This window comes from Ambystoma mexicanum, chromosome 5q (assembly GCF_040938575.1).
Source record: "Ambystoma mexicanum isolate Mex_15411 chromosome 5q, UKY_AmexF1_1, whole genome shotgun sequence".
Taxonomy (NCBI): Eukaryota; Metazoa; Chordata; class Amphibia; order Caudata; family Ambystomatidae; genus Ambystoma; species Ambystoma mexicanum.
This window is the reverse complement of record NC_090933.1, coordinates 450228953-450244024: the sequence shown is the minus strand read 5'-3', so window position 1 is coordinate 450244024 and position 15072 is coordinate 450228953.

The following is a 15072-nucleotide window of genomic DNA, read 5'->3' as shown; positions in this document are numbered from 1 at the left end:
TGAAATCTTGACTTCAGTTGTGAAAATCTACCTCCATAAAGACGTCCGTATCTTTTGAACCGTATGTCCTAGAAGTGAGATTTAACTGTCATTTTAAAGCTAAGAACCTAGGCTTTCCAACACACCCAATACGACATCTCTTTATAGCTTTTGCATAATCGCGATCGACGCACTCGGAAAAAGTACAGCAAATCGCAATTTGATTAAATTTCACCACTTGCTTGTAAAAATAGCTGCTTCTTGCTTTCCACTGCTGAAATTCGTTTTCACTCTGATAATCATTCCTGAATCATTGCTAGTGTCGACCTGAACTAATTCAAAGTAGCTATCACCTACCCTCAATCTCCTATAGGGAATTAAAATCATTTTTAGCATATTTTTCACTTCATTGCAACCACATTTAAAAGTATTTGGCCGGTGTTTTAAAATCATCCCTGTTTCTCTAAGCTTGCTGGGGGGAACGGGAACTGAACGTCTTCTGATTGTATTCCTGAAAACCTGTGTGACCTAATTTCCATCTCTTCATATTGCATAGGGGGGGAGTGAGGAAAAAGTGATCAGAATATCTCTTGTTGAAACCATATCCAGTTTATTTCTGTGCTGCATACTTTCCATCATTGCTTTTCCTTGAAACCATACAAAGTATTCTCTGCTACCTTATCCTTTCTATACCAACTCCTAAGTAATTAAGGAATTGTGCTAATGTAATATTATCCATTGTTGATCACTGTTCATACTGATAAGTGTGCTATCCAATATTAATTTATTCATAAAAGTGTGAGATATATATATTGTTTAATTTTCCAATAAACCTTTTAATTTGCAAAACAAACCTACTTCTTGGCTCAGTGAGGTCAGGGGGTTTCAAAGAGAGGGGCGTTATATAAGAGTTCATCATCCAGATTTAAGAACTTGACATAAAAATATATAAATAAGGGCTTCCATTGGGCATTCTAGACTAGGCATTGACTTAGTGGGATTGCTAGATTGAAGTCACTTGCATACACTATCTCTTTACAGAGTTTTGTTTACTGATGCATAGTGACACTTGTCCTTTTAACAGACAGGACTTTATTATATCTCTTGCTCCTAATCGACAGAGATTGAAGTTTGGTACCTGAAGGTTATTTAATGGATAAACCTGTGTGTTGAATTACTCAGAGGTGATTGGACTAAGCAAATCTACGTGTTGCCCCCTAGGTGAACACGAGAATAGTAAAGCTACATTTTGGAATACTATGAAACTATGAGCTCCCAAGCCCTGAAGATGGATTTATTATAATCTGAAATGTGTTGGCAATCTAGTATTTAAGAGGAGCCCATTGGATAATTTCAGCTAATAGCTATGTGTCATAATATTAAGCTGTGTGATTAATGTTACACACATTTCATTTGATGAATGTTTTCATATGTTTACACAAGATGAACATGAATCTTGATATGTATCACCACTACTTTGCTTTGATTACAATTTTCAAACTTAATGAAGACTGATGGTATTCATTGGAGGATAACCACTTAAGTCTTTTTTTCTGTTTCTTGAGTGTTATTAGTAACCTATGACTATAAAGATTGTTAATTATGAAATTTGTTTCTCAACTTGATATTGCTCTTGAAAATTGTAATATTTCAATTACGTACCTTACTTGTCTACTAGGAGAAGCCCAATGTGGGTGTTTACCATCTCTAGACCTTAAGGTATTTGGGACTTTAAGTCCTCCGAAGAGTGCATAATAGGGTTACTGATTGTCAACAACTGGTTGCGTTCTGTGTATTTTCTCTTACCCTCAAGTGGCTTTGAGACTCTCCCCTATTGCACCTGAAGTAATCATTTACATTTATGTGTCTTTTAAATTGTGTTTGAGCTTTTATCTTAGACCTGAACTACATGGTTGTGCCTCCCTAACCCTCCTCCTTATTCATGTAGGATCGGTGCCAAGTCGTCATTGAATGGCACCCGTGATGTGGCTTCACTGTGTGTGCTCCACAGGGGCTGATTTTCATGAGAAGTATGTCTGCACAAGCTGATTGCAGGCAACCTCTCCATGCCATTTGGCCAACCAAGGGCAAGGGTGGTGCTTGTGGCTGAGGGCAATGACCCTCCTACATATCAACTGTTATGCCACGCTGTGTAGCAACATTATGCAGGACACATAGCACCACAATGGTTTTACCCACTACTGGTGGGGCATATAGCAATACCCCATTGGAATTGTATCTTACATCAGCTGGTGGTGCAGGATTACTGAAAGGCGTTAGCAGGTTCTTGATAGTGGGTAGCCACTGTCCCCTGCAAATGTGTAAATGTTATTGGCATTTGTTGTCATGGTCTGTTGTGCAGTGTGTCACGTGAATGCATGCATGTGTGCAACAGATCATACTCACCAATTAGCCTGGTGTTGCCATATTTTCCTGATGCCAGGGCCTGGTAGAGCGGTGGCTGGTGGTAAATGTAGCTGTCATGTGTGCCTCCAAGAAAATTGGCATTGGCTTGTATGATGACTATTTGCATGACAGATGACCTACACATTGATGGAATGCCAGTGCTTCCAGTTGCGGTAAATGTGCTCTGTCAATTGAGGGGGGGCATAGTGCAACATGTGTACAATCAATTGCTCTGAGTACACGTCAGAAGTGTACAACTGCATAGAACTCCTGGCACACTATCTGCCTTTCCTGCAGTGTGCGCAGCTAGTGTATGTGCTTACGCACACACGAGGTTATGCAGGCCAACACCTGGTGGATACAGCGGGATTGTGTGGCCTGAGATATGCCACTAACTATGCCAGTGGTGCACTGAAAGGAGCCTGTGGCTATGAAATGGAATGTTGTCAGTACCTTTTCCAGGAGGGTGAGGGCATGGGAGCAGATGGTGGGGGATGAAAGATCATGTTCCCAATCCCTGATCAGGTCTAGTATGGCATGGGTTGGGAACCGGTACTGTGCAGATACCTGGTCATCTGGCATCCCAAACAGCATGGTGTATGGTGTGAAAATCCTCTCTGCATCCCCTTCTCCTTCTGTGTCCATGTAATGGCTCCCAGTATTCCGGCACTCATTGTGGCTAACCGACCTTGGAATGGTGTGCATTGCTTACTTTATACGTGTTGTTTCCTTTGCACATTGTACTGTGCATGTAGTATCAGGTGGCGGTGAGATCACGAGGATTGCGCGTGAATTTTCCAGACGTGACGTTGTGCGGTGAAAGCCATAAATTCGGTTTTGTTTGCGCTTGGATGGGCGTGTGGTTTCTTTGGGTGGCCCGTCCCTCAACAATCCCACTCTTTTCCTTGATATTCATCATTTTGCCCGGAGAATTGGGAATATGCATGTTCCGCCCACTATATATTTTGTTGCGTAAACCCGTCCCACACTTTGCACTGAATGTCGCGCACAGCGCTCAACTGTGCGAAAAAGACATGACGGCCCGCACAAAGCCACAGAAAGGCACGAAAAATTCTGTTCGATGAATAAATGGAAGGTGTTTTGCGCACCTAAAAGTGTGCAAAGTCACTTTGCAGCACACAAAGAATTCTATAATTCAGGAACTTAGGGTATTCACCACTGTAGTTAAACATCAGAAATGAGCAACGTTTAACTGAGAGTTTGTCTTTTTAAAAGAACCAACCATGGCCAATTGGAAGAGTGCTAGCTCACATAAGGCCCACAGTAGGCAGAGGCATATTTCTGGTATAATGCCAGTGAAATATATTATGAGCCTCATTACCAGTACAGCAGTGCGGGAAAAAACGTGGTAATTTGCTGCCGCATTACTGCACTGCCGTACTACAAAGTTGGTGGTAAAGTGGAGGATTTTCCTCCAGCAAAATGCTGGAGGTAAATCCACCACCTTACTGCCAACAAATGGCAAAATATACCAAATTACCTCCGGCAGTAATTTTACAAAAAACGGGTGCTTGCACCACCTACCACCACTTGCAGTCCTGTGGAAAATCTGCAGGACAAAGTGGTAGTAACGATAAATCCGCGTGGGGGTATTTTGGTGTAGTTACCATCAAAATAACGCCAAACGTGTAATGAGGCCCATAATATGTCTTTAACCGAGTCTCTCTCACAGTCGGCGGTTCGGCTGTGAAGGGTTACACAGTGACATTGAAAGGCGAGTAAGGCCGAAGTGATCTTTTTGGATCGCAGCCCTGAATGTTGAAACCTCTTGACTGATTTCCAAGGAAGTTCCTGGCTAGAATGTCAGAACATACTTTCCATGCAAATCAGACTGATGTTGTGAAAGTGAGCTCTCCCCGGTTGATTTTTACTAGGGAATCGTGTAAAGTGCGTCATTTAGATAGTTTTTGCGATGCCATTGCGGAAATGTATAGTACGTTAGATTCCACCATGTAAGGCTAGCAGTTAAGGCGCTCCACTGCAAATGAAAGAGACGTCCTGGGGTGACATACAATAAGCCTTGAATAAAGTGCATTCTAAAGGGTTTGCAGCCCTGCAATTTTCAAAAGTAAGCAACCATTTGAAGAATCGTTTTATTATTAAGAACGCTTTATTTTGCCGGTCTTACAACTAACATCTACCTTACAATTATACTATCCACATTTTTTTACATGAAAACAATGATTTTGTTATAGAATAGGGGGCACCTAGTTGTGTAAGAAATGACTTAATTTCTTAAAAATGTTGGGAATAACGCTGCGGTTGTCTTGTATTATTTCAACAGGTTCCACTCGAGTTATTGGTGATGCACCTGACTTCTTGCCGAAGAGCAGGCTATAAATAAAGCCTGCATTCCTGGGGAGTAGATGGAAGCAGACCATGGCAAAGCGACTTTCCAAAGGTCACACGGAGTGCGTGGCAGCATGCGACCAGCAGGGACTCGAAAGGTTAAACCTTTGCCTGGCAGAGGAATATTGTCATTGTTGCACTGCACAGGCTGCCCATTTCGATTGTCCAGTTGGTAAAAAGTAGTGTATGCTAGCGGGGTTGAGCTGTGCATGAATGCAACGCTTTTCTGTTCATTTTCCAAAGAGCCCGGTGCAACCCAATACCTCCGTGATGTCCTGTCGGTGAAGTGTTTTCAACAGTAATGCCCTTCTCCGTTCAACGTCAGTCGCTTAATTATATTGTAACATACCTGCAACATTGTGCTCACTCAAAACTATTATTAATCGTCTGTCTGCCACAGGTGGTATCATTTAGCCTTAAGTATTGGCCAGGTGGATTTCAGAGTTTACATCAAAGGACACACGTGGGCATCATTTATGAAACGTTAACTATGTGAAAGAATAAAGTTATGGAGTCAAGCCCACACATGGAGTATTCCATGATAAACGTATGGAGTAAGCTGTGAAAGGACAGCCGAGGGATGTGGATGTGTTAGCCACTGTTCATGTCTTGCTCTACATTGTGTTTCGAAACCAAGAAGCAAGCAGAGACATTGATCTTGGAAATGTCCTGGTGTGCTTCCCTTGCTTTCTGTTTGTGAAGTCTGTGCGTCCCAGAGTAACGTGTGAATTGCATAGATACTTCATAGGGTTGGACTGGCAATAAGTGTGTGTGAAGTTTGCTTTCCCATTTCCCACTCTTGTGAATTTGGAATGTTCCAGACTTCACAGCTACACACAGGGCAAAGCTTGCTTATTTTTTTCCTCCTACGCCAGCAGAAATGTTTTTCTTTTTGTTTTGCCTGCACCATTAATTCATTGTCTAGGTCTGGAACGGGTGGCTCTCCGGATGTTTTGGACTAGTAATCCCATGATCCCTCATCTATGACTATCCTGGCTAGCAGAGCCGGCCTGGGGGGGGGGGGGGGCAAGCCGGGCGACCGCCAGGGGCGCCACGCACCCCAGGGTGCCATAAGCCCCCACCATGCTAGCTCGAGGGAGTCTTTCAAGGGCTCCCCCGAGCTGGCGGTGTGGGAGAAGGCGCGGCAGGCAGCATTTTGCTGTTGAAAGTGCCCGCCATCACGGGTGCCTTTAACAGCAAAAAGGCACCATTGGCCCCCCACCACGCCAGCTCGGGGGAGTCTTTCAAAGGCTCCTCCGAGCTGGCATGGTGGCAGAAGGCGTGGCAGGCGCCCCATTGTCATTAAATGAACCCGCGGCAGCAGGCTCATTCAATGACAACGGGGTGCTAACGCGCCCTATTCACACCATTGCCTCCTCGCCGGAGTGAGGAGGTTTAAGGAAAAAAAAAAGTGGCCCCTTCTGGCCCCGCCCCCTTCCGCCCGCCCCTGCTAACCAGGGGCGCGCAAAGGGCGAGGGCGCCAATTCGCCCAGGGCGCTGCTGCCCTTAAGGCCGGCCCTGCTGGCTAGGGTTGATGGGAACTATAGTCCAAGAAATCTGGAAAGGAAAATGTTTGCGATCCTCGATTTAGTGAATGAATGTCTTGCCATTTCTCTGTGCATCGAAAAATAATCACAGACTCATATGTGTGACAGTTGTGCTCAAGAAACGAAAAGCAAAACCTCATGTGTAAAGTTTATTACTTGCTGAAGTACATTCAGTGGAATATAAAAAAAAGCAAATGTGTGAATATTATTACTGGCTTCAGTACACCTAGCAGAATCATGCATAGTTGCATTTGTGTACTTTCTTTCTATGGTAGGTTGAAGTGGAAGCCCATGTACTCGTGCAATGTTCTGAGACTTTGAGGTCTGCATGGACACTGTTCTTTCTTGGCGACTGAGAGTTCGGTGTTTGTGGTTTGGGGGGTGGCCGCTGCTGGGAGCGGACAATTCAGTGAGGTGGAGGTTGCGCACCTAATACGCTATAGGTGGCATGTGTCTTGCCATGAACACTGCAGTGGGGAGGGAGGCACAGCCCCTCCTCGCAAGTAAAGCCATAGGCGTAATTATAGGGGGCGACAGGAGGTTTTGTCCCCCCCCCAACTTCTGTGGCATGCCTTTTTGTCCCCCCAACTTTTGGAGGGAGGGGAGGGGGGCCGCAATCATCAATTATGTAATTGGACAGCGCGGGCCCGGATGGGGTGCCCAGCAAGGCTTGCGCTGTCTCATTTCAAAATGCTGAGATGCCTAGCAGCAGTGCTGCAACACATTCAGGGCTGGGATGCCCTGCATGGCTCAGTCCCTCACCCTTGCTGGCCTGAGTCAAAGTCAGCAGCCAGGGTGCTGAACTGGGTGTTGCAGGACCTGGCGCCTGTGCTGCCACGCTAGCAGCAGCACTTCCAGGGGCCGTGGCGTAGAGAATCGCTTTCCAGCTTTGTGTTCGTGCGACACACAGACAGGAACTAGGAAGCTCATTCATCTTGCTGGTTTCTGTCTGGAGGTGGGTGAGTGCGAAGAGGTTAGGTCAGTGTAACATGCCCGGGCGGCATTTGAAAGCAGAGCAGAAGTACTTTTTAAAAAAAATAATTTGTATTTGTGTTTGTGTATGTTGGTTGGGGGGCTTGCCTGCGGGCTGACCCTAGTGAGGGCGCGTGTCACATTTGGGCAATGTGAGCATAGCTCACAGTACACATTAAGGCCCCAGGTATGAAGTTACACTAACAATAACAAATGTATTCTATGGTGCAAGCCACAGCTCTGCAACGTCTCTAAAATTAGTCTTGCCACTTTTCAGATGCTACTAAAGCAGCACCATCCTAATTTCAAAAAGAAGTTGGCGGAAGGTGCGCCCTCCCCAAGAAGAGTGGAAAGAGTCAAGCTGAGAAAACCTGTGACCAAAAACTGTCATACTCTGCAAATTCTGTGAAATGAATTTGAGTGCTATACGCATTCCAAACATGGTGAACTTTTGTTAAGCAGTTTTTGCTCTTGGTGCGCAGAAGGACCATATGGAATTTTGTGTTAAAAGCACACTTTTAGGAGCCCTGTATAACTTTTCCCCCTGCTGCCAAAAATAATTTTCCCCAAACTGGCAAAAAGTATTTTGAGTTTTGCAGATACTTTTTCAGGACGGTTTGGTGCAAATTAGTAAACGGGTGTCATGGTTCAGGTTACAGGCCACCAAAAACTGCATCACTGACCAAACTAAGCAGGAGAGTACCCAGAATTGTAAGAGTGGGGGGTGAGCAACGAAATGCAGTGTGTGGAATTCCACATGGTCTGATTGGTGCCCGCAAACCATCCACCCCTGTCCCAATCTACTTTTTTTGGTAACATTAGTGGAAGATGGCATTTTAACACACAACAAAAGTAAAACCGCAGGATCATTCCAGATGCAGGAAACTCATCTATTAGAGCTCTGTCCAAGCACTCTGAGGCAAAATACATGCAAACTTCCTAATTATTATATGGATTGCAACAACCGAAGTGACTTCACAGAAAAGGACATTGCAAGACGCATCATCAATCCTTGATAGTTAGAGGCACCATGGAAGTGACTTTAGAATAAGTGGCCATAAATAAACCAAGTGACAAATAACTTTGTGGTGCAAAATACCTAAATTGCACTTTTGTTATATGTGGAGCAACTCTATAGTCATTAGGCTTTTCCATTAGAATACCATGATACATTAACATAAGCTTTGAAGTGAATCAGAGTCACTTGCAGAGCTGCAGATAAGGCACAATGGGCCTCATTACGAGCATAGCGGTAGCCGTGCCTGTATGGTAGGCACGGATACCGCCATGCTCGCTACCGGCACCGCCTCCTGTAATTGGGGAATAACCGGCCCATTACGAGATGAGTGGGCCGGTAATTGCCCATTCGCGGGTGGCGGTATTGCCGGGCTCCCGATCGCCATTCTGCCCCATAGGGCAGAATGTGGGTGAGGAGCATGGATGCGCCGGCACCGTAGATATGCGGCAGGACGTTATGAACGGTTACCGGCACCATTCATACCATCACCGCCAGGGTCGCAATGAGGCCCAGTGTGATTAAATAATTTGCTCAGGATATCATACTTGGTTAAATGGTGAAACTGGGATGTGGACAATTTATTTAAGCGATGGCGCACATCTTTCCAGGTTTACTTGATATAGATTTTTTTTTAAGGTTTTGCTTTACATTTGATGTGCTTAAATCATTATTTATAGCAATGCCTTGGAAGCAAACCACATTACATAATAAACCAGGCTTTCATAGTAAACTAAACATACACTATATACATTGTCATATACAAATATGTTGAACAATGGGAGTATGATTTTAGTTTTATTCTCCCCATTCTGCATGCAAAGTAACAATAGCATCATGTAGATTAATGTGAGCCCAACAAATCCCCCTTGGGTGATAAAGCATGCAACATTATACACGCTTCTCACTTCTGATCATTCCCTCCCATTCCCATTTCTAAAGGGACAAAAGTCCCTGCTAATAGTAGCCCCCCCCTCCCTCCCATCACTGCCTAATCGCTCACATTTGAACTGAGATAGCCCAGCTCCTTTGAGTAGCAATTACCCTTGAGATGGATGGGGATGCAGACTTTACTCATACATCAATAATGGAGCCGACTCAGGAAGTTGACAAAAGGAAGACTGTTTTAATATCAATTATCTAAAACAGGGAGCATAACAAACATCAAAGCAATCATTCGATCTTCAAACTTTAAGAAAGAACAGCTTTTAGAAGCAATATGTGTCATCAATGACGTCTAAACCACATGTGTACTAACGTCATCCTACGTGACAAACTACAAAAATGTATAAGCGTGGGCTATTGGTTCGGAGTGAACATCTAAGTATATGATCCATACTAGTCTAAAAAAGTGTAATTATGTGATTGGTTACTTATCAGGTGGGGCAACTAAGCCCTCCCCTCAAAATGACCACTATGACTGTCACTAAATACACGACGTCCCATTGGTTTACACAACTATAGGACCCCTAAATACGCAGGTCCTCTACAATTGGTTGGCACTCTACCCTCTTTCAGTATTTTTCCACCTATGTTAGCAGCAAACAGGCTGGCCATGTAGGTGCTGGTGAGGTCGCATTAATTTTAGCTTCCCACCGATTAGCATATCAATCCATCATCACCTCAGTGGTCTTCTGTCAATTAGGCCATTGAAATTCGTCCTTGAGAGTGTTCTTAGCTCTGAGAAAATTAGGGAGTGAGAAGCACAGTCGGCCTTCATGCGTAGGTGTGACCATCTCGTTCATCCAACTTCATGCTTTCGTGTGACTAGAGACCAAGAAATCGAGCCTTTTCGTGCATTTAATATTATTTTCTACTAGACCTCCTTCCTTGTTATGTTCATGCCTTTTGAACTGGGGTTTTGTTCTTTCACACGATTTTGTATCCAAAGTCAGTTCACTCCAGTTTTGATAAGACCTTGGCTTCTTGGCTCGTTCAGCCTTGCCTTTCGCTGAAACTCACTTGGAATTCAATTTGCTTTTTACTGCGACACACTGAAATTAGGCCTTTTTGCTACTGTCCAAACTGCTATAACACGTTAGTGGAAACATCCATAGTTCTCCCATTCCTATATATGTTTACGCTGGCGGCAGTCTATTTACTATAAGCTTAGAGCTAAATTCCCGATTACTTAGCTGCTTGCATTTCTCTGCATCTGTACACGTGTAAAATAACTTGATATCTTCACCTGTTTCTATGGCATAAGCTTCTTCACCTTGAGCCCAAGATGTCACTTATCCTTCATACTTTTTTGATGCCTTATAGAAAATCCACATTCTCTGGTCACTGCATCTCTTCTATGTTCGTCATTTCAGCTTCATGTAACATATATTAACAATGGTAAATGACGCTACCATTCATCCTTGCTGCTTATTGGTTCTGCTTCTTCAGGGATTTCATTCGAATGGCCATCATAATTTCTTGTATGCAGATATGGTTTCCTCAATGGGTACCTGGGCTCCCAGATTCTCTTAGGTACTGGCCCTTTTACTGTTACTGGACTGAGTCCATACTCTGCTCTTTGACGATTCAACTGCTCTGTGCACGTCACATACTCTGGCTTCCAATCTATAGGTAATATGGGTGGGACGGTTGAGGTGGGGGTACTTGGCTCCTCCTGTACACATTGTAATGCTCTGTTGATTAAGAGCAATGTGAGGACCCTCTGCTACCCAAAGCTCCTTTGGACATTGTCCTGGAGCAGGACACCTCTAACATTCGGAATGGGTAAGGTTCAGCCCACATTGTCCTGCCAGTGGGACACCTTTGCATTTGGGCACCCTCTTTGATGTGCCGAATGAGAGAGGTGTCCCAATGACAAATGTCCCGGTCTGGCTCTTAAAAGAGCCGCAGGGGGCAGCTTGCCCCCGCCCCTGCCTCTCCCACTTGGTACTCCATTGCTTGGAGCCATTTGAACACAGGAAAACATGCCTTAATTTTAATCAGTCCGAATCGTGTAGAAAAAAATCTACCAGCACGTACACATATAAGGTGCTGTGCAGAACCCAAGTTTGGAGATATATGGAATTTAAAAATTGATTACTTGGTCACCCACTGCACAGCATTAACCGATGGCTTCTTCCTTTGAATGAAAGGAAAAATCAAGGGAATTGCTGACATTCCAGTGAATCTGTTATTTCCGGCCATGGCTTGATAGTTCAGCTAGGTCAAGTCAATTTAGCCCTAAATTTCAGGGATCAGGGGGGTGATAAAGTCTGGTCTGCTCAATGGACGTTGCGCCACTGTTTCCATGTGTTATTGTATAGGTACATATAAATGTTGGATGCACAAATTGTATGTCAATGGAGGTGCCGGATGCATTTGTGTGTGAGTGATAGTGTATGCAAGCATATGTTTGTTGACTTTTGTGTCTGAATGAATGATTAATAATGCATTGTTTGTATGTTCTATTGGAATTAAGTTTCTGAAGGTTATGTTGTGTCACTGGATGCATGGCAGGCCGGCTGGAGATGTGTGCCCTACTGAATTTTAAAGATAGGCCACCAGTCTAATGAAAGTTATAACAGAGCATCAGCAATGGACTCTTGTGGTGTAGTAGTCTAGTGTTATCCCTCAGGGATTTAGGTTTTTTGACTGAGCTACAAAATCACTGCAAAATTGACCATAGTCATTTTTGCTGGAATACATTTTTACCTCAGTACAAAAAACAAACACATGCCCCCCCAAACTGCCAGTACACCCATAAATCCCCCCCTACTTACGTTTTCTCCATCCGCCGCCTCTCCTCTACCCTGCAGCGTCAGATCCATCCATCTAACGCGGGTCGGATCTGACGATGCAGGGTCCCTTTTTCTTCTTTTTTTTTGTTGGGTCTCCTGCCACCAATGCTGAGGAAGCGGGTCACACCCCTGCAACTGCCGAAGTAAAAATAGTTAACATGTTGAGCGAGGGACACCCCCGGAACCCCAGAACTTCATGTTCAGTATCTTCGGCTTCGAACTAATGGTGGTGACTGAATTCAGTCAAATCTATCATTCAACCAAATTGTATCAAACAATTTGGCCAAAACGATCCCCAATAGCCAGTACCCTGCCTCCTTACCAGCCCCTGTCCCCCCAACATTTTCAGGAAAGTTACTCCACTGAGTAAAGCATTGGGAGAGAAGGTGGTCACCCGCATGGAGGTAGGAGCAGTGGGAAGATGGGTTCTGGCAGAGACAGGCTTGCTTACGAGCCTGGCTGGGCAGGTAAAGGAGGCTGTGAAACCCGGTCCTGCAACTGCAGTTGAAGGCGGTAGTAAGGTTAACTATGTTTATCGTGAACTCTGTCTCATGGAACCTTAATTTACTTTAAAATTAAAACTCTAAAAACTAAACTCATATTGTTTATTTTGGAATAATCCCCCCAAAAAACAATGCAAGATAAAGACACAATATAATACAGTATTTGAAAGAATAAAAATGATGGATTGCTCCAACATGAAAACATTACATAGTGCAAATCGTGCCATATAAAGTGCATAGAACATTAGATAAATGCGCACAAGTGCATAAGGCTAATACATGTTCTGACACAGTTTTGTGCTATGTTTGTAGTGTGCTGTTGACAAATGGTTCACATCATACAATAGTAAGCTTGCTATGTCCTTGGTGCCAGGACCTGAATCCTTCTTAGCAACCATGCACAATGAAGATATGTGGAGGAGGCAAACGCAGTCAATTCATCCAAGTCATTTTAGCTAGAATTAATGCATCCGATACTTATCTAATATTATATTCTAACAAGATCGCTTTCAGGTAAGGGCCCCTAAGGTAACTAAAAGAGGAAATGCTAAGCTTTCTTTTGCTTCTGTGTAAACTGGGCGTTGCTCACAATGTATCATATATGTAACTGTGATGCCAAGGGTAGAGTGCTGAATCTCTGAACCTGTGTCTAAGGAATGCAGAGGGTGCAAGGGACAGGGGACATGACATCCAAATAACTCTCCTGAACCTCAGACCAGTTTACAGCTCTGATATGCGAGAGCTTGTGCTGGAGATCGGAATTAGGCTTCTGACCCAGGCCCCGGGACGCAAGAAATGCGGCCCGTTGGAGGGCCTGGGAGTTTAGGCGCGGGGTGGGGGTGCAAATGGCGTGAAAGCCATAGGGAGGGGCGGCGTGTCGGCGCCACAGAAACAAAAGGCACCAGGAAGGGAGGAAACAGCACCTGGGAAAGGTGCGAAAGTGAGCAGCAGGGGTTCAGGGAAAGCCCGGCCCCCAGGGGAAAGACAAAGGGGCTATGGGGTATAAGAGGGGGTAGGAAATAGAGGCCAAACACAAACCAGGTAAGGAGCCTACCTCTGCGGGTAAGCTCCTACAGGACCTGAGCAGAAGGAAGCTTTTTGTTTTTTGCTCTTGCGGGCTCAAAACCATTGCTACATTGAAAGTTGGCTCTTGCGGGCTTACTCCAGTAAAATCTGTCATCATTTACAGGCTGCGGCGGGTGAATCTTACCTCGTGGGCGGCGGGGAAGCAGGACTGAAGCCGGAGGTCGGCGGAGAAGGAAGGCCCAGCTGACGGACGGAGAAGCGGAGCCGCGGCGCCGTGATGACGTGAATACAGTTCCAGCGTGATCCAGGGAGGCGTGGCAGGAACAGGAGTGGCGCGCAGCGACCACCGGACGGAGGCATCACAGTGAGGAAAACGGTCAGGCGAGCTGCGGGGAGCAGAGAGGGCGCCGGAAAACGAACAAAGGTAAAAGCAGCAACAAGGGGGCTTGGCCAAGCGATCACAACCAGGAAGCAAAGCCCCTTAAAGGGGCAGGCAGCGATGTTAACTTAACGCAATCAGCCTCGAATTTTAGAAGGCACCAAGCGCCACCATACAAATTCAATACAAACTACAGTGCAAATTCAAGAGCCTGATATGGATTAAATGGGCATTGTTGCAAGCGTGGAGTAAGCGCATTACGGGGGTCACACTCCAAGTGCAGTATCACTCTCTGCAAAATAAGACAACAAAGAGGGGGAAGAGGATAACCTGGCAGAAACAAGGCAGGATGGCAGAAGAAAGGGCACGGAGGGCCCAGGAATTTAGCGAATGGGCAAAAAAAGCAGAACAAGAGTATGGAGCACAGTGGGTGCTGGATGTGATGGGAAAGGAAGAGAGGGCTAGGGCAATATCGCCTTTGCTGTTTATAGAGCCCAGCAGCAGTGAAGGGGAGGAGGAGGTGCCTCAAGGGCAGAAAAGAAGGAGAGAAGAACTGAGGAGAACCCAGCCACAACCAGAGGCACCCAGGAAGAAGAAGAAGAAAGAGAAAAACAAAGGTACTGTAAACAAAAAAGTTTGGGAGAAAATTGTTGAAATGTTGAAAACTTGTGTCACAGGTAAGGGTAAGTCGCCCATAACCAGTGACAGAAGGGGCAAGGGAAATAAGGGGCGAAAAGTGGACCAAGAGGATAGTTCATCAGAGGAAATAAGCAGCGATGATGAGGAAAAGGATCATTTGAAGGCATGGGTGAAGTGGAGGGGGGTGGAGGGGGGTCGTGAGCAAGGGGAAGCGCAAAGAGGCTGGGGGGGCAGGAAGTGAACCAATTGAGGCTCCGGTCCCGGCACCACAAGGGGGATTAGCGATAGCAGTACCAAACCAGGGGGGGGACACAGTAGGGACCGCTCCACAGCAAATAGCATCACAGGGGGCTCCAACAGTGCCAGTGGCAGGGAATCCTCCCCAAGGGGGGGTACCACCACAGGCGGTAGGGACAACAGGAGAGGGCCCAGCCATGACAAAATTTTGCAGGCCATCAATGGGCAAAGATGCACAAGGCAGGTCGATGAAGGCAAT